The sequence below is a fragment of the Ixodes scapularis genome, unplaced genomic scaffold (assembly GCF_016920785.2).
Source record: "Ixodes scapularis isolate PalLabHiFi unplaced genomic scaffold, ASM1692078v2 PGA_scaffold11__112_contigs__length_91849675, whole genome shotgun sequence".
In the NCBI taxonomy this organism is placed as follows: domain Eukaryota; kingdom Metazoa; phylum Arthropoda; class Arachnida; order Ixodida; family Ixodidae; genus Ixodes; species Ixodes scapularis.
This window is the reverse complement of record NW_024609837.1, coordinates 9,070,175-9,089,615: the sequence shown is the minus strand read 5'-3', so window position 1 is coordinate 9,089,615 and position 19,441 is coordinate 9,070,175. Positions and strand designations below refer to the sequence as shown.

General features: G+C 44.7%; 1 protein-coding gene across 2 annotated transcripts in view; it reads right to left on the bottom strand.

Annotated features, from left to right (window-relative positions):
• The window catches only part of LOC8030117, a 265,725-nt gene that overhangs the window by 108,037 nt on the left and 138,247 nt on the right, over positions 1-19,441 (bottom strand). The window lies entirely within an intron of this gene.

The following is a 19,441-nucleotide window of genomic DNA, read 5'->3' as shown; positions in this document are numbered from 1 at the left end:
GGCGTGGGCGAAATGGCAACATATGTTGGCTTGACGAGGCCCATCTCCATTTCCCCGGCAGAAGAGGACAGACAATAAAAATGGAAATAAACAAATATTAAAACTGAGAAAAAAAATAAACACGAAGCGAGCACACATCTTGCGAACATGGAAAAAAATTTGTTCACAATCTGCACAGATATCTAGTCATGAACAAGATGGTACATAAATATACATTTAGATGGAACGCAGTGCTAGACGTTTAACAAGAGGTTGTTTCTTATTAAATTATTTAGTATTGATAGAAGGTTATATCTTAATGCCTGGGTTCCGTGGTTTGCTTTGCTGTGGAGAATTTTCCAGGCATCTGGACTTAAAAGGTCTAAATATTGGAATTTCTAGGTAAATCAACTATCTGGTCAATTACGCGAATATTAATTTTGCAGCTTGTTACGTGCTTCTTAGATGTAATCGTAGAGATGAATGATCATAATCAAATTCGATGTTAAAAAAAAGGATTTGTAAGGGTATCATACGGCGCACCGGTGATACTTCCAGGCCGTGTTCCAAAATGTACTCGGTCTTACTCCAGGGTAAGGGTTTTGTACCTTGGCGTTCCGAAACCTACCCGCGTCCAGGGCTTTTCAATCTGTGTTGTCACGTGACACGACCCGCCGGAGTAACTCGGATCCATTTGGGTAAGATTTGGAACACAGCACCAGTGATGTGATTGGTCTTAGTCATTTTGGAGCAGCTTTTGGAGGAGCCAAAAGTGAAAATTGGAACAGCAAAAAGAACTTTTGGAGCATGAGCGCACACTTCATTTTCATTCACACTACTTTTAATGTGTGGGCCCCTTCAACTAAAAAGCAACGCCTACTTTGTCTTCTCACTTAGGTGTAGCCATCTTTAAGCATCGATCGCATAACAGCGATTGCCTCAAATACCGAACTAGCGTTTTGTTGTGTGGTCAAACACCAGACATGGGAACAAGAAGATGACTGATGAAGGACAGCATGAACTGCTCGGAATAGTTTTCTTAAATACTCAGTCCCACTGAAATAAAGTTCGAATACAATAATTTTGAGCACCTAAATTAATGTTTCCTTGAAGTACTAGATGTTGTAACAAAACTGCAATTTATAATCAAAATAAAAAAAGCACTTGTAGTGCTTTTTTCGGGTAAGTTCGCTCTTTACAAATTTTATAGAAAAATATGCAGCACCCGTGGGCAACGCTGCACAAAATCGGAGAGCGATAGGTGAATAAACCGATTTTCGCGGTCGATTTAAAAGCCTGGCCGCTATTTGAGACAGACACCCTGTATTTCCAGTATTATTAAAAATAAATTAAGGTCTGACATAATGTTGACGCCAATTCCTAAACTTTTGGTAAAATGTAGCAGGATGTAAAAGGGTAAGCACTTTGGTGCAGTCTGGCGCAAATGGGGCAGCAATCACATCACTGTACTCCAAACAACCTTGTTTGAAGCACACGTTTGTTTACGTTAGCAGCTGTCGAGGTTCCAAAACGAGATGCAAATTTTTTTTTTGTAGTTACAATGTCTCAATTAGTTAAGAATGTTCTAATTATGACAGTTTCAATGTAGCAAGATGTGACGCCAGTAGATAGTTGCAAGTGAGCAGTTTCATGATTACCGGGAAATCGAAACGAACCTTGCTAATAACCAGCGACATCCGTAGAAACCTGAAACTGAAACTGAAAAAATACGCATAAAAATTTAAGTACTGAGGACTATTTCAATTAAACTTTAAATCAATTAAACATAATATAACGAGCTTCCAGTACAAGTATACGGTCGCAAATGCTAAATTTTGTTTTTAGTTAAAAAAAAAAGCACTACCTCAGTTTTATATCTGTCTGTTTGCAGCGAATTTAAAATTCTCCATCTGCACAGACAGTCTTAAACGAGATTTACGACTTTAGCAAGAGTTCCGTTGTCATATGCACAAGGAAAATCTAGTGTCGTTGGCGTAAGCTACAAGGATCACGTCGATACCAATTTTAACAATGTTGTTGATGTAAATATATAAAAAACACTAAACCCAATACAGTTCCCTAAAGAACAACGGGTTGTAAGCTGGAACACTGATTATACTGATGATGAGAGACGTCGAATTAAAAGCAATTGTTCGGTTAGTCGGTTAAACATCATAAATAGAATAGCGAAAGAGGACAGGAACATGCAAGGGGCAGAACGAGTGCTCGTTGTCCCGTCTCTTTCATGTTCCCCTCCTCTTGCGCAATTGCATGTGCGACAGACGTCTAGACACTCGCGCACGTCGAGGGTATTAAACATTAATGAAGGCAAACTCGTACCGACACAGTGCGGTACACCGGTGAAAACTCGCGACAACTGGGCTCTTTATTCCTACGCGACAATAATACCCGAGTGACTCTGAAATGTAGCCGATATTCAGAGTCACCGACTGCGTAAGAAAAGCAGAGCGCGGTGAACCTCCAGCATCCTGTCATTGCTTCGCAGCCAATGAGAACGCGACGTTAGCCGATCCAACCAATCAGAAAGCAAAGACACGTTAACATAATTGGCTACGCCCCGGCTTTATTCAGCTCTCGGTGACTCCAGTGGCTCTATAGCCGGCCGTCCGCCGCCTCCTAGAAAACGCCGCGGAGGACGCCAAACTGGAGGAATCATCTCGAATCTCGAGGAACAGAACCACGGCAGCATACAGCCCCAACCTCGAGCGGAGCGATGCAAATTTAAAACAATTAGCCCCCCCCCCCCCCCCCCCCCTTGCTTTAATTCGGTTCGCAATCCACCATCTCGTCCGTACTCTCGATATGGAGGAGCTCCAGACTACCCTTCGTTAAACTCCGGCCCCAGAAAGCTAATTAAACTTGGGGCAAAGAAATTGGCGCCCTGCCCCCTCCCCCCCCTTTCCCAATTACAATTTCCTTAGAACTTCTCTATACTGCGTTTATGATGGACCGCAACGGATGCTGCGAATGGAGGCGACCAAGGAGCGAAAAAAGTGCATCGTGACGTCGATCGTGTCCTTCGCGGGTTCGCTAGGATCGCGAGCATGCAGAAAAATCGCAAGATCGTGACATGTCACGTGCGACTCTGCGCACCGCTGCGCCCCACCGGAGGGTCACGTGACACTGTCGCGGCATCCGATTGGCCCTCACGGCTCGTAGCGTCCACGGCGGTCCGGCTTAAAATGAAACGGAGTATGGCGGGAAGAAGACCGGGGAAGGAAAAGAGTTTCGGGCGCAAATTCGTCCGCCCGGAAGCTTAATCTGGCAAGAAAGTCGTACGAAGAACTCGTTTTTTTTTTCAAGATTGCATAACGAGTTTTGAATTTAACGGTACTCGAGTGTGTGCCGATTGATACCCGTACCGTCATTTTTCGTATAAAGACGGCAATGTGTAAGGAACAACACGGAGTGTTAGGAGTGCTCTTTCTCGGTGCGGTCGTAGCTGCGATCCAGAAATCTGAAAGGAAAGATTGAAGTCTTGCGAAGTTTCGCGAACTAAACCAACTTCTATCAAACCTGAAATTGTTTTGCAGATACATATCTACGGCGGGATTTTCAGGATTTGCGTCCGAACACCTCACGATTTAAGCAGAATGCAGTAGCCATTCCCTCTATGTTAAATTCGTTTCAAATGGAAGCTTTTTTTTTTCGTTATTGTATACTGCTGACAGAAAGCAGGTTTACATCCTATAATTTCCAAAGGAGTCATTGAATGTTGCTGGTTCTGTCAATAGCCAAAAGTTTATCTCACGTATCCACACAACTCAGGATGCAATCCTAAAAAGGTTCTGCGCTCCAGCGCAAAAGTACTGAACCGACAAATATTCGGAGCTTGCTTTCCCGGATCAACATAGTCAAATGAACAATAACAGTAATAACACCATTTTGAGAAAATCTACGTTCTGCAGTGTCATCTTCCCTTTTGTGCGAGGGGTATGAGAGAGCTTAAAAGGGGTCCTCCGGCGACATTTTTAGGCAACGGACTGTATTTTCTGAATCCCCGGCCTTTCCCCTTTCCGGCATGCTATTTAGCATCGCGAAATTCATAATTCTTATTGTGAAATCGGCGAAATTCAGATATACCCGCACTTTTGAGTGCCGTGACGTCATTGGTAGGCAGGTTTGCAAGTCGAGCAGACTATGCCAAGCATTTTTTTTCCGTGCTGCTGCGCAAGTACTGAAGCGAGCTTCCAAAGCATTCATTTCACACCATGAACCTGCTTTAAATCAGTGTGGAACAAATTCTACACTCTAAAAACGGAACCTCTGCCAGCCGCTGGCGCCACTTTTGCGTTGTCGCCAGTAGACTTTCGGTTTGAAAAATACGGTGAGGACCAAAATTATAAACTCAACAACTTTGCCAGAAAAAAAAAAATTATATATATATATTGACCTAATATTTCGGTTATTATTTCAGCTATATTTATTGGTGTGTTTCGCAAATTTTCCGGCAAATCTGGGATCATGAGGAAATCGCCGAAGTACCCCTTCAAGGCCGACGACCAGGCTCGATATTCTGCAAGGCAGAAGATCCTTTTCACCGTGGGGGAGGAGGAAACAGGCAACGGTGGACAGGGTAGAAGGAAAGAGCGGAAGAAGAGAGGGAAAAGTGAAAACAGCGAACTGGTCGCCGGCCTTTAAAGTCAACATTGCAACGGCCATAACTGGCTTCGTCTTTTTCCGTTCCTTTTCGCTGCCCTCAGTATAGACATTTCACAGGTGCGTGCTTCTAGTAGCTGCACCGCTATTTACCCGAGGCTGCCATATGTTGGCCATGCGTCCTGAGAATGCATTGGAGTCGACTGCCGCGTCAACGTTTAGAAATTCGGGTTCCAATAACACGCTTCGCGCTTGAAAAAAAAAAAAAAAAAATGTTTCAACTATGTCGCCCGCGAAAGTTGCACGATGGGACCTTGGAAAGGGTAAATTCGCTTCGCCACTGTGGAAATGCGAAAGGTCTAGACCCCATTCTAGGTTTCCTCCAACTAAAGCAGTACCTCAGAGTTCATCAACGAACCACTGCCGCATTCAAATGGCGTTAAGAGCCAAACAGATAAAACTTCTTTAAAAAGACAGAGGAGCCGAAAATATCGTTCCAGAAACGCATTGCCACCAGTAGGGAACACAGTTACCAGCCTCGTGCAATGCCAACAATAACAACAACAACAACAAAGTCACACCACGACGCAACGCACTCAGGTGGGTTATAAACGAAACATCAAACTTTGATCCCAATTACACCGCATACTGCGCGGCAGCGGAAATGAACCGATCCACTTTCACCGGCCCATCGACCCCTCCAAACCTCGAGTCAGTGCAATCCGCTCGCTAGCCGATTCAGCCAAGCCGACCCGACCGACACCGTATTTGTCGAAACCACATCGACTTATGGCCGAGCGTCGTCCAGCTGCGCATTCAATCAACTCGATCCCCCCCCCCCCCCCCCCCCCCCCCCCCCCCCGATTCCATTGTCTCCTACGTTTCACCTCGCGAGACGGACCGGGTCAGACATTACGAGCCAATCGTAGCCGATCCAACATCATGCAAGTGTCACGTGAGAAGGTCGATGGAGCCAATCATCCAGCGCAAAACGTGCATCGCCACTTTGGGGGGGGAGGGGGGGGGGGGGGGGGGAGGGGGTCGCCTATCAACCGCTCAACCAATCACACACAGAAAAAAAAAAGTGCACTCTCCCGGCGCATTCAATGCTCGTGATTGGTTTAAACGGGGTTAGCACAGCACCGTGACGATGCATTTTTGGGGGCTGCATTGATTGGGCCCATTGGATCCCAGAGTGGGCCGCAGACTCAAAGTGAAGCGTAGAATGGACAAACTCAAGTATCTGACGTCACGCCATCTGCGGTGGTGGCGCTGCTGTCGGCACTGCGCATGCGCAGACGCTTTGCGCGACGCGAGTCTGGTTTGTGCGCAGGCGCAATGGCCCACACGCGGGCTCGTTGGTAAGCAGTGTGTTGGTCTATGGTGGGCTACGCGCATGGGAAGAGTGGTAACGTGACGCCTTCCTAGCGCGGGATTCGCTACAGGGTGGCTCATAGCGTCTGGAGCGCTTTGTCGCAAGGTGAAACAAAGTATATATAGAGCGTCGATCCCGAACACCCAAAGTGAGAATCACGGTGGTCCTTTCTTGCGGGCGACGTGGGTCGCGATGTTGGTCGGTCCCGCTTGTGGCTTTTTTTTTTTTTTTTTTTTTTTTTTTTTGCCGTTGCCAATCGCGACCGAGGGCCCGAAACCAATTTGCAGCTGCGGGGTGGGAGGTTCCCGATCAGCAGCCTTTCTTCGTCTCCGCGGGAATCGGCCTCTGAATCTCGCGACATCCCATTTGCTCCGGCGAAAGGCGCGATCAAAATGGGGAAGACGGGGGAAAAGGGGGAAAGAAGGGAACAGAAGTTGGGGAAGAAAACAATGGCGAAATTCGGGAGGAGCGGCGGAAGGTCCAACAATAGAGGCACGCGAGCTCCTGTTTGTTCCTCTAAGTTTGTTTTATTGATGCTTTTTTATTAATCTGGGGGAGGGGCTTGTGAATTCGGGTATATATGCGTAGAACAGGAAAAAGTTAGCGCGAACAAGGGATCGTCAGCTTTTCTTAATCTTTCTCCTGTAGAGAAAAGACTGCCGGGAAAGCGTAAAAGAATTAACAAGTGGGATGACAAGTCGACCTGAATAAACCTTTTTCTGTAATAGTAACGTTCGCGATTCTAAGAAGTTCCGTACCAGCAAGAAATTGTTTATCGGTGCTCCTAGATGAGAACTCCTCGACATCCAACAGCCTTAACAGGCAAGGTTGATCCTGACAACGAACTGGTCTGACCATCCTCGCTCAAGCAAGTTAATATCAATCCCGTCTTTTTTGTAGAACTCCGTTAGTTTAAGAACTTCGCTAATAAGAAACTCAGTTACTTCAACATCGCTAATAAGGAACTCCTTTACTGAACCACCTTCGCTAATAAGGAATTTCGCTACTTCAGCAACTTCGCAAACTAAGAACTACGTTACTTGAAAGCAGACTTGGACGTAGTTTAACTACTCTACTCAAACTACTGTAGTTTAACTACTTTTCCGAGTAACTTGGTAACTTTCAATTAGAACTCTATTTGGGTAATTATTAGTTTAATTTAACTACGTTTTTCAGGTAACTTCTACTCAAATTACTAACTACTTTCGAAATTTAATCCTATTATTTTTTCATCACAAAAGTTTGAGTGCAGAAATAAATAATACGCTGGCAGATTAAGTGGTATTCACGAACAAGGGGCCCCCTCACATTCCGTTCCCAGGCACGTATTCTCGGCAGCCCTAGAAACTGCATCACAGGCGTCCTTGGCCAAGGTGGCGACGACGAGCAGCCAAAACATAATACCGGCGCGCACGAACGCAGTCAGAGATGCTTGACAAGCCTTGGTCGGGTGTTGACCTAATCCGGTAATGCACGCAAGCGCTGCGTTTCCAGCTGCAAACGTGAAAGATGGGGCACTCCGGGGGTTGTTGTTTTCATGGTGTGCCTTTAGTGAGTTCTGACTCAAGTGGTAGGTTCCACGGTAGGCGCCACCACTGGGATGACCTCGCAGCTGGGCGCCTGTTCTCATGGTCGCCTCGTCGTCAGCGCATACTCCCTTGCAAAGCGGACTCCCCCGCGCATAAACGCAGACACGGATAATCCGTTCATGGGAGCACGTTCCGGCTTCCAGCTGCAACTGTACGAGCGCCGATGCTTGTTTACGTAATCCTTCGCGTCCTTCCGACCTTCCACGCCAGGGAGACCTCTTTGTTGAAAACGTTTTACTTGTCAGGGCGCGTCAGGATACCGTAGTTGCCGGCGAGGATTTCGAGTCACCCTTGGGAGATCCTTTTGTTGGACCTATAGTCAACGGCAAAAAACATTTTTTTTTTGTAAGTGGCGTGGTTATAACATTGCAACGAGACGCGCAGTCGTCCGGATGATCTCATCGTCGTGGCGCGAGACTTGATCCCTTGACGGTCAGGTGCACTCGCTCGGCGAAATCTCCGAACGTCATGAGAATAAAAAGGGGCCAGTCATAACAATCTCAACTTTCCGAAGAAAAAAAGAAAAAACAGACGAGAGTTTGTTATAAGAGACCCTCTAGCCGAGGCAAGCCTCACATGTTTCGTCATGGACACCAAAGATGCCGACACTCGCTTACCCGACACTGCACAGCCTGCTTCTGAAATTGAACGCTGCCTTTGCATCCAGCGCCACGGTGGAACGTCTTTTTAGCTTGACCGAAGACGTTATTAGAAGGAAAAGAGGAAAACTCTCCGATAACAACTTTGAAAGACAATTGCTTCGGCGAGCGAATAAACTAATTTGGAAGTCATGAAATGACTGCATTTATTTCCGGCTCGCAGGGTTTTTCACTGATCAAAACTTCTGTTTATTTTGCTACCACAAAAACATAAAAAGTAACTTTGAAAGTAACTTCAAAGTAATTCGCTACTTTTTTACAGTAGTTAGTAGTTTACTCAATTACTATTACAATTGCGTAATTTCTACTCTACTCCAACTACTTTTGGCGTCGATACTCAGTAACTTAACTTAACTACCTTTTTTTAGTAATTTGTACATGTCTGCTTGACAGTTAGCAAAGTAACCAAGCTCATATTTATTTACAACTGAGGCATGTAATTACTCGTTCGTCTCGAGAAATAGGAGACGCTAATATTAACGAGTACACTCCACATTGTCGTCTGCTTAAAAGTTATTGTAAGCCAAGGCAGACTCTCCTGGCATTTAAGAGTTACGCGAGTTCTTAGCAAATCAAATATCTTCTGCCCATGATATCAGGAGGCATTGAAATCACTATTTTGCAGGGCAAGTCCAAGAAACTTTCAATAATATCCGGCACTAAAATGAAAGGAATTCCGCCCTTAACCGATATCGGCGTTCAATGTACCCCCGCGAATTTCAAAGGAATGCGACGAGACAGACGCGAGATACAAAATGTATGGCAGCCGCAACATTAAGAAGCCCGTAAGAATGCCGTTCCATCTTCCGGAATCAAATTGGACATGTCACGCAAGACAGCCCGCATGGAACGCTGGTCGCGCCGGTTCCCGCATTCCGTTGCGTCTCCCTTATTCGAGATAACAAGGAAGTGAGGAATAAAATAGGGAATTACAAGGGACAATGGGAAGGAAGGAAAAACTAAATAACCGATCAGAAGAGAAAACGGCGGGAAAAGATGCAAAAAAAAGGAATATAGTAAAAATGGGAAAGGAAAAGGGGAGAGGAAAGGGAACAAGGGGAAATGACGAAAGGAAACCATAAGTCGCGCGGGTAAAGGAAATGATAAAATGGAAACGAACTGGGGCAGAACTGTGGAAAGGATCAAAATATTAATAAGGAAAGCAAGTAAACAGGGTGCGGACGAACAAGGCAACTAAAAGGGGGGCGCTAGGGAAACTGCAGATGCGAAGGACAGATACAAAATGGGGAAGTGTCAAAATGAACGGGGATGGCGCTTGGCGAATGAAAGGGGAACTGGGAACTGAGAAGGGAAGAACGCGTAATGGTGGTACTAGGGAAAGGGGAGAAGAGCACGAGTCTGGGGGAAAAAAGGCAAACGACGAAAGGAAAAGTTGGAAACAACAACGAAATCGGGGGAGGACAACAGACGCAGCGGGCGAAGGGTAACCCATCTTCCCAATTCAATCTACGTTTCGGGAAGATAAAAATGAGGAATATGACAGCGGGGAAAACGAGCCCCAGCGGATGATAATTATTAATGGGGAAGTGTAAATATTGCGAGGCAATAGGGACATTAGGTGGAACCGTGAGGTCGTTATGCGTTAATAAAGAGTTAAGTATGGTGGTCTTTTTATTGCGCTTTCATCGTCAGATAGATCGTTATAATTCGTATTCAATTTGTAGGGGTAGCTATGTATTTGAATTCTGTATAATTGGTAGCTAAATCGTGCGAAATTGTATCCTAAATCCAGCATCCACATCCCTCTAGATTCTGCAGTTTGAAGTAAAAGCGTAAACATAGGCTAGCTCAAATCATTCGTAGCATGAAGTACCTCCCGAGTTGAGTAATAGTCGATGCAATAATAAAACTAAAAAGCTGCGTTGAAAAAAAAAGTAAAAGAGGAAGTAAGTAAAAATTAGTAACCAAGAGTGAAAAACATGTATCGCGTAAAAACTGGTTCGACGAAAGAACTAACACCACACACAGGCAGCTATATGCAGAGTGTGGTTGATAAAGTTCACGCGTCCATGCTTTGTGATTCGTTCGTCGGCGTCCTCAACGGCTAATGCTGCAAACCCATTGGTCGAGAAGAGATAACAAGATGCAGTAAAGTTCATTACGTTCTACATTTTCTAATATCTTGGCGACTAGACAGCGCGCAAGTTGGCCCCGCTTTTTGCGCACCCCGTGCGTTTGTTTACCCGCCAAATGCGCCCACGTGGTTTTTGTTTCCCGCCGAAATCCACCAGTCGCGGACCGCACTTGGTTGCCTTAACATCGTGTGTTCCCTGCGCGTAAGACGCATTTTGGAGCACTTGCTAGCCGTATAGACCGCGTTGCGTTGTCTTGTCAAAGGCCCGATTGCTGGCTGACCTGCACCGAGAAATTTGAATTAAGGCAAATGCCTCGTCAGGCTTTGTGGCCTTTGGCGTCTATTTCCCATCTGGATGTAATGCCACACAAAAAAAAAATAAGTGGTAAAGAATTGCCATTACCAAACTAGCTCAAGTAAAAACGTACTGCAGCTTAAGTATGGTGAAGCAAAAAGTAACGAATAGGGAAACAAAACCAAAAATGCGATTATTTGGCTGACAGCGGAAAGAGATACGGCACGGAGAAAAGCGGACATCTACCAAAAGGAGAAAGAACCGACAGGGGGCTGAAAGCGGACATACCTTCCCCATCTCCCCATAAACCAGGACTGATGATTTTGGGGGAGAGCAAGAAAGGGATGAGGACAAGGAGCAAGTGCGCGGAACGCCGGATCAATGCGCCGACCGGAGTGCGTCATAGAAGGTCGCCATGCCTGCCTCTCCCACAATTTGCCTCTCTCTCTTTCCCCATGTCCGCAGTGCTCTCTCTCTCTCTCCTTCTTCCCTCTTTTCCCCACGTTCCCTCCCTTTTGCGGTACGTCTACCCCGCCGCGGGATGTGAGTCATGTTCGACGGGAGCACGATTCTACGTCGTTGGACGGGCGTCGGAAAACTGCTATAGGCAGTTAAAGCAATATAAGCACAAAGACAAGGCCTGTGCCCTTTTTCCCCCAAAACGTCGTCGGTGGTGGCACAACCTCAGTGGAGGATACACGCAGTGCCGCCTAGCTCGCGTCAGCATAGCCTCCAGTGACTCTGGTTGAGCTTTGCCGCATGGAGCGGGTCGTTGATCCACTATGGATGACGTTATGCGCAGGCCTTCACTCTCAAGAAAAAAGGGTGTCAAAAGGTGTATCGTTACACCCTTTGTCCCATATAATACACCCCCAAACTTCAATTCGACGTACTGCGCCCTACAGTCGAACAGGCGGCCCTAAATTTTGCGAGGGGCTTGATAGCCGTGTGGTACAACTTATTAAAATAGCTAATGTACGTTTTATTGACTACAGAAAAAATAATCGGGGTTTTGTTGGCCGTACTGTAAAAACTCGGTGTTTTCTTTATGTGGTGTTTGATACGTACTTCAGCTATTGAAAATGTTGTACCACACGGCTATCAAGCCCATCGTAAAATTTCGGGCCGTCTGTTTGACTGTAGGGCGCTGTACGTCGAATTGAAGTTTGGGGGTGCATTATATGGGACAAAGGGTGTAACGATACACCTTTTGACACCCTTTTTTCTTGAGAGTGTTGTCTTCTACGTGGCATTGGTTAAGGTATGGAAAAGGCAGACCCAGAAAGAGGCGCGGCTATCTTGCGCGTGGTGTGGTTCGCTTAGAAAAGGAAAACAACACTCATAGCAGCTTAGACTTGTACTGGACCAGGGCCGGCTTGCCAGAAACAACGTCTCATCCAAGACCGGGAGAAAGAAAGCACTGCCAAAACCAGCGCACGAGCTCAGCGGGACTCTAACAACCGCGTCTCAAGACGCTCGCACGCCCCAGCCATTGCAGTGCTTTCTCTTCCCTAGCCTCAAATGAGACGCTGTTCTAGCGAGTCGGTCCAGCTACGTCTTAATACGGTACCAGAGTAAGAGCCTCGCTACTTTCCGCAAACAGAAAGTAGTAACACACAGCACACATAATTACTTCGTTAGACACCTTTTTGACGAAATAACCTGTAACGCCACTGCTAGCCACTCACGGATTAAAATAGAGGGGGTGGGGTGGTTTCATTATGTTCTCACATACGCGGCATGAATCTGTTCTTTATCCCAGTACGTCGTGCCGTATTCGCATCACGACGATTTCCGACTCAGGAAAACTAAAACAAAAATTCGATAACAAGGACGCATAAAGTATCTGGCCCGTTCGATACCCTTACACGCCCTTCCCCATAAATGTTACTTTCAAGCCAGGAAACAAGCTAAATCGATAGTTGGTTGATTCATCGGTCGTGCAACGTTCTTTGTGTACATATGTAATTTCAAACTTCAAGTAGCCAATCGATTTCCTAACATGAATAATGGAAGGAAATGTATCGCGTTGCTGTTAAGGAAAAGGGATGCTTTACTTTTGGGACCAGGTAGCGAGTAACCTACGTGTTCTACTACTAGGGTCAATAACCGGTAAAGACAATTAAGTTACTTTTTGTAAGGTCTGGTCTTAGCATATTAGTGTTCTGCAGATTAGTTAACAAATGAGGATACCAAGTGTTTGCTCGATAGAGCACTGGCCGTGACCTGGGGTTCTAGACCTATTAGAGATAAGAAAAGTTAAAAAAGAGGAAACACAAGTACGATGACATCTTTGCTCCTAGCGAAAAACCGTTCTTCAGAAACTTGATCGCGTGCGCCGCATTAGGCAAAAATCGCCATCGATTTGTTTGGGACAAGAGCGTAGCTTTCAGTATGATTCGATCGAAACGCTTCAGTGCCGAGTGCGGTGATCTCAATCGCACCCAATGTTACGCCTGTCTCCTTAGATCACGATGTTCAGCGCCGAGAACTTTGACTTTAATCACTCTGAAAGCTAGCTCTGGTCTAAGCAGATCGATGGCAATTTTTACGTTCACGCCGCGCACGCGATCCTATTTCAGTGTACTCCGTTTCACGTAGAGGAGAGACCGCGGCGAATGCTACCCTGCATCCGCGCCAATACAGCGCTGTGGACGAATCACGTGACCAAGGGCGCCGTGCGGCGCTGCATTCGTCCCAAACGTCACGTGACAGTGACACGCCGTTGGGCGGCCGGCCCCGATGGCATGTAGCGCCATCCCGGAGCACGAGAGTCGTACAAACTCGATCAATTCTATTTTGATTGGTAGTTGTATATGGCCTTACGTAAACCTTAGAACCTCAAATGTCAAGACTGTCGTTTTATGTACCTCCGACTCGTGCAAGGTTACGGACAATCTCCCGATTGCCAGGATCTCATAGCATCATTATGAAAGCAGTGCACCGTGCCACCATTGCTGCCTCCGTCAAATCTCGCCGCATTTATCCTAGGGCTCGCCACATCCCTGATATTAGCATAGAGGCTTTGTATTGCCGGATGCATTGTCCAACTGGCACCATTAGAAAGAGATACGTTTTATCCTCTTCATCAACATTTAAAAAAAGAAAAAAAAGAAAGAAGATAACCAGAGCTGCTCCTTTGCTACTAATTTATTCCCTCTGCCCTCGGGGTACCACAGCTTTCAAGCCCCTTCAATCTTCACTTGAGGTGCAAACATATCCGAGTTGCTTTGCGGTTCATTTCAGGTAGTTTGTATCATAGAGTTATTCTAATGTACGCTAGAGGTTCAACTGGCACTACTGTCTACGCGACTTCCGCCAGTCAGATCAATGCAGACAAAAAGCAGTCTACTTTTGCGGTGCTCCTGTGCGTTCCTATGAGAAAGCGCGCGTGCATTTTGTCTCTTCGCCGGAAAATAACATGGAACACTTTGGTTATTTGGGTCGTACCGAATAGTATGTATTTTTATTAACATTGTAAAAGTTTAATTGCTTTAGTCAGCACATTTTTCTTCATCGGTGAACGATGTTTAACATCGCTATATTTATGACCCAAACCTCTGTTCCACAGCAGGTGTGCAAAAACGAGCGGCGATTCTAAGCAAATTAGCAAACGAAAGGAATATAAAGTATGTTCAATCAAGGATCGCCAGCATTCCGGTGACGCTTACAACCCTTATATATTGCTAATATGCCGATCCTGTCACCATACGAAAATAACCCCGTCTCGCATCTTTACGAGTGGTTAAAAACCTTTTAACATAAAAAATGAAGTACGTGGGCTACGAAATGTGTCTCTTTTTATTAATGTCTATGCTGGGAAACTTTTATGAAGCACCTTTTTTTTTCTTTCGAAGTTTTCGAGTGATGTTTTGAACGTAGAACAAGCGTCTTCGCAGAGCAGAAAGAATAAAGCGGTACTTACTTATTGAAAATCGGACTATATTACATGGCATTCGATTTGTTTTGATCGTACATGCACAGTGAGGTACTGATCCAGTGTTACTACATAGTTCTTGCCGTCACTCTTAGTTTTCCAGGTGTCTTTCGTTCGTTTGGCACGTATATCCCCCATGCTGAAAAGCGCCGATGTCGTGTTCGCGCTAACACTGTCCGACAATGTATATAAATGCACGTGCGAAGCCGTTTTAGCAGTTTTAATGCCATAAACTGGAAAGAAAAACGCCGTAACTGACCAATTATTTCGTCGGCCTGACTGAGAAATATTCCAAGTACACACAAAGTTTTTGGGAAATCTGCTCTTTTAATCCAGCGCGCAAACACACAAACACACGCTATGCAAGACATGAGCATATTTCGCAGTGTTCGATGGTAACGTTGAGAGGGAGAGCAAAGCGAAATATTAACACAGTTAAGGGAACCGAAGACACAAGTGTTTGTGTGTGATTTGAGCATCATTAAACAGCTCTTGCTATATAGTTGAAAGAGTCGTCAGTGTGTCCTTGTGTCTATTTGATTGTTTTATTTATTTATTTATTTTTGCTTTTGTTGTATGTTAAAATAGTATTTCAGTATTAGCACCATAATAATAATAATAATAATAATAATAATAATAATAATAATAATAATAATAATAATATATTTTATTCCAGCATTTGATTTTTTTCATTATGTTAGACCCGGGGCTGTCGAAGCCAGGGTCGGCTCGTGTGACACGACCCAGCAATGATGTTAGCCAATGGGAGTGGTAGACGGGCGTTCTTGGTAGTGCTAATAGCAGTCAGTTTAGAAGTTCGAAAATAGTTCACAAATGGCGGTCGGTATAGATATTTGAAATAATTCACAAATGGCAAAATAAGAAGCACGGAGATGATTGCTATAACTACACTATACCATCCTTCATGACAAAGTAATATTTAAACACATAGATAAATCAACGTACACTTTCAAAAAGTAATAAAAAAAAGTAAATGTTTGCAAAAAAAACACAAAAAAACGGATATGTGCATACAGGCATAATCATACAAAGATGCACAGAGGCATATATATATATACCCAAATTTAGATCTACAGGTGCGTACACGGATACACAAATATACAGTGCTTACAGCATAGACACGGATAAAGACACAAACAAATGCCTATGTGGATTCAGCACCAACTGAAGAAAGGTCCAAAGAGTTCGAAATGTTATTCGCAAAAAAAAAAAATCATATATGGTTTCTAGCACTTTTTTTTCAGGTGCTTTCTTAAAGATCGTAGAGAATCGAGTTGATTAAAAACGTCGGGTAATTTGTTGAAGATGTCAGGCACGTAAAATGAACGTAGACTCTTTCCGTAGTTGGTGTATATTCGAGGAATTATAAAGCGTTCACTATTTCTTATAGAGTGCTGAACAAAATGAGGCGTTTTAAACGGGCTATTCCAATAATGCTTTAGGATGACACATCGTTGAAAAAGAGGAAGAAAACGCGGTGGGCCCACTGATGCGAATACGTCACCATCCTGTATTAATTTGGGATCATAGGCAACGTTTTTGGCGATGCTCTTAAGAATGACATCTATTTTTGTTCTCCAAAGAGCTGAACGGTTGGCGAAGACTGCAATCCCGTATCGAAGACCTCCATACGCGGTAGCACTAACGAACATTTTTCTGACGGAGATTGGGAGGAAGGTTTTGATGAGATATAATAAACATGATACATTTCGTAGTCTCTTAGCCAAATAATCCAAGTGTGTATTCCATGTTAAATCGCTATCGAAATAAATGCCCAAGTATTTTACTGTATTAACGTATGGTATTGGCGTACAGCTGCAAGAGACACAAGACGATGAATAATAATAATAATAATAATAATAATTATTATTATTATTGCTTTTCTGCTTTATGTTTTAGTCACCAGGTTGCGCCAATTTTGGCAGCTCGTTTCATTTGGCACGAGCCTACCGTTTTTCTACTTCACGTTTTGGTAGCTAGACATAGTTGCCTCCCTTCCCTTTTATAAATAGAGTTAATTATTTCCAAACTTGGACAAACAGTGACGACAAGCTTGATCTATATTTTCAGTTCACTTCCGGCGCACGTTTATTTAATCTTTCAAGTAGATTTGAGTAAAGTTAAAATTTCACCGCAGTCTCAAATAAAGAGCGCCATAAAAAACTACGCAAGCAACTTATCGGAACACACGATAGAGCAGCGCAGGTTTTTCTTACCCGATGATATACCGCAGCACAGAACACCTGGTACCAGCTCATACGAGTACAATCAAAACCAAAGCTCGCCGCATGACGATTACAAGCTGGTACACATCGCGACACTGTTAGCGCGAACACGACATCGGCGTATTTTCGCATTTTACTTTTAAATAGTATTAGCGAACACAAAATTTTATCGCTTACATTATAGAAATAAATGAGCTCTTTCCGTAGCAATAATAACTTGGATGACATCCCTTGGTTTCACAAAGAAAAACTCGAAAAACCGGCGATCGCTTGTACGCGCTAACAGTGTCGCGCTCAGTACATCCGTCAAGTCGTTTTGTTCAAGATCGTTAATATCCAGCTGGAGGGTGATCGTTAGTAGACAAACATTTCAGCTAGAAGAGGGAGCGGCACAGCGGTGAAGAGCAAAGACCGCTGGAATCTGACGTGCGGTGAACAAAAGATTAATTTTGAAGCAAACAGGTGGAAACCGCACGCTGTTTTAAAATACATTTCTCCACAAACGTTGAGAAAGGCGAGGCGCCAAACGATTTACAAGACAGGTGAAATCACAGAATTTCTCAGAGTGTTTACCGCCATTTAGTAAGCATAGTGAGCGCAATGATGATGATTATATGTTCTTGGACTGACAAATCAAAGCGCAACTGACAATATATATGTTCCTGAAAAGGCAAAGATGAGCACACTCCTAACAAAGAACACAAAGAACAACAATATTACTTAAAAAAAAAAAAAGATACGTAGCTATGAGGAGCGAAATGAACAGGGTGTCCGGTAGTAAATCCATCACGGCCTTGCTCTCTTGGAACTAATAAACACACAAAAAAGTCTATCTCACACCGCGGATAGATAAAATAACCTCGCTTATTTCACAAAAACCAAGAACTTTAACTATAAACGTATACATCTAACGAACAAATCAAATGCGTTCGAAACGGCGCCGTGTCGACGAACAAAGGCATTTAGCTCTTGTTCAACTCGGCCAGAAGGTTCTTTTGTTAATATGAAAAAAAAAAACAAAAAAAAAAACGCCGCTTTAAAAATAAAAAAAAAAATATAAAAAACAAGCAAAACTGACGGCACGCGCTTGCATCTGGCGCAGAAAAAAATACTCGCAACTTGAAATTTCAAAGAGCCGTAGTACTAAATGAAAGAAAGTCTGACGAATTTCACTTCCAATATAGTTGGCGGTACAAGGTAAATTGTAGTAGACGTGAAAAAATGTTCTAGAGACCAGGATTCATAGTGATAAAGAAAACTACAAATCCTCCAGAGCGGCGGGGAAATCCTGTGTACGAGAGAGCGTAGGCGCATTGCGCTGTCCACGCTGAGATGCAGGGATAGAGAACTGTAGAAAGGTGGTTAGCTGGGCTAGTTGGTAAGCATTATACATGGTTAAAGTCAGCGAACGAAGTGAGGAAACTGTAGAAAAATACAAGAGACAAGAAAGACGTTGACGTCCTTCCTGTCTCTTGTATTCTACAGTTTCCTCACTCTGTTCGCTGACTTTAACCATGTATAATACAGGGATACAGAATTTGCCAAGACAGCAGAGACGTCTGTCACCACTGTCACGACGGGTTGTCACGACGATAGGTGGCAGCAGCCGCCTCTCAAGGCTCCTGCCAAAACCTCGAGGCTGAGCGCGTGCGGCCGTTCCAACAATGTAAGCGCGGCCTGCGCCAAGGCCATTGGAATTTCGCGGAAAAAGATGTATTTGCTAGTAGAGTATTACGCCCCTCCACCAATCGTTCGCAACAGCTCTCTCCTTTCGCGTCCCATAACTGTAAAAAATAGAAAAAAAAAGTGCTCATTTGCACTCCAAAATTTCCTCTCGGAAAAAGTAAAGGAAGCCGCAGACTTTGCGGAATATCGATACCCGCAATCTGGAATCTGATTTAGTTGGGTCGTACCTTTAAGCCGCTGTCCCACTGCTGATACATTATACGGAAGGCAGCCTGCAGAAACAGTCTGGAGACTTCTTCGTGTGAGAGTCACATTGTAGACTTGCTCGAAGCATACATGAAGCGAGCATGCTTCCAACATACTTAAGGTATATCCGCAGCTCATTCTGTCGTCTGCAGCAAACACAGCCTCTCTTGTATGATGTATAGGAGCAGTGCGACGGCGACTTTAGGGTGTCCTAAGATGGCGTCTGATGTCCGGGATTGGTCCCGGTCGCCGCACCGGCACATGCGCACATGCCCATCTTGCTGCGGAACCCTCTGCGGAAATCTCGAAGTGGCGAAACTTCTCCGCGGCAATTTCTATATGCGAGATAAAAGTCTGTCGCTGTGACAAATGTTACGCGATAGCATAAAATGCACTCTGAATTTTTGTTTCGTCGCATATCTGCCTTTATTGTTCGCGCCTCCAGCAACCTTTTTACTCCGGGGTACACTGGTCACTGACACTGGGAATGCACAGATTTCTCCAAGGGTTCGAGAGAAGGTTCACCAGGGAGATCTCAACCAGGCGCGTGCGAATCATCCGCCTGACAAGCTGGGTCACGCTTCGAGTACCTATTTTTTTCAGGCTCGCGTGGTCGGCGTCTTTCGACATCACGTAGTCGTCGATGTCAGTCTTCTCGGACTTGAGGGAAAAGCCGTAGCCTACGCCGCTGTCCCTCAGGACGGTGATGGTGGC